This window comes from Sinocyclocheilus anshuiensis, unplaced genomic scaffold (genome assembly GCF_001515605.1).
Source record: "Sinocyclocheilus anshuiensis isolate Anshui unplaced genomic scaffold, SAMN03320099.WGS_v1.1 scaffold1645, whole genome shotgun sequence".
In the NCBI taxonomy this organism is placed as follows: domain Eukaryota; kingdom Metazoa; phylum Chordata; class Actinopteri; order Cypriniformes; family Cyprinidae; genus Sinocyclocheilus; species Sinocyclocheilus anshuiensis.
In genome coordinates, this window is record NW_015540931.1 from 22564 (window position 1) to 24055 (window position 1492).

Sequence of the window (1492 nt, forward strand, 5' to 3'; positions counted from 1 at the left end):
ATAAGATTTTTGCTCCGATTCTCGGGAGGGGGAAATCGGGGCTAAAAATCCTGTAGTGTGAGCCAGGCTTAAGTGTACCATTTTGGTTGGCATGATTGTGGCCCAATGCCAGTGATGTTGGCTCAGTTTCAGTACCCAGACTCGGGCCAGTACTGGCTAATGCTGGGTAAATCCTGATGTGTGGGGGGAACATCGCGGCACACCATACACTATAGGAGCAAAACGGTTAAATCTAGGATTTTTGTCCTCATGTTTGTGGTCTCTCACATTTTCAAGATCTTATAAGATTTAAAAAATCTTTTAGTGTGTACCCAGCATAAGAGTACCATTTTGGTTGGTGTGTGTGAGAGTGAGAGGGAGAGAGAGAGAGAGTGTGAGAGAGTGTGAGAGAGAGAGTGAGTGTGAGTGAGAGTGAGAGTGAGAGTTATACACATACAGAATTACAACTTCTAAAATATGTGTATTAAATACTCCTTCCAGTCTTGATATAAAACCAGAGCTTTGAATAATTTGTTTTTCCACAAAATGACATTGCTACCTTAAAATCCTTAAGATGGCATCTACTTCCAACTAAAATAAAATACATATTTTACAGTGTCCTTGTTAAGTCTACATGTACCCCCGTATAAAAATGACAATGAAAATATGAGTGATATTACATAAAAAAAATACTCCAGGAGCTTCCTCAAGTAAGCGTACCCTAAAAGAGGGACAGATTGACAGAAAGAGAGACAAAAAGGGGTTACAGACAATGACACGTATGATTATTCAAACAGTCTCTGACTGATAACATGAATGGTAACTCTGGTAAATGTTAACATTTGGAACATACCTTTGGAAGAATTTGTTTGCATTCGGGCCTGCTCTTTTCTTCCGCCATCTCTGTCCAAAGTGGGCAGCAGCCATCTTTTGATGAACTTTTCAATCTCTCCATCTGATGCACTGCCAGTACTTGCATTTCTTTGCACAGATTAAAAAATTAAAAAGAGATCAGTCGCAATACTATAGACCAGTGGTGTCAAACTCAATTCCTGGAGGGCCGCAGCTCTGCAGAGTTTAGCTCCAACCAGCTCCAACTCACACCTGCTTGGAAGTTTCTAGTAATCCTGAAGACCTTGATTAGCTGGATCAGGTGTGCTTGATTATGGTTGGAGATAAACTCTTGCACTATGTCAGCAAACTCACAATTATAGCTTCATTATAAATAAACATTACTTTGATATTATATGTGTAGAACGGTTTACGGTTCACCAGTGTATTAAGTTCTTCTGGCCTTCTGGCAATTAGCAGCACAAAAAGCCCATCAGGTTTTGTCATTAGATAGATAGATAGATAGATAGATAGATAGATAGATAGATAGTGCGCATGTCTTGAAACTCATATAGCAAAAATATTAAAGTTCCCTTAACCACTTTAAGCTTGTTTCATTATATTAATTAAATCATTAATTTCCAAATGTAGTTAAAGAAAAAAGAGAATGTTGGATAAAAGG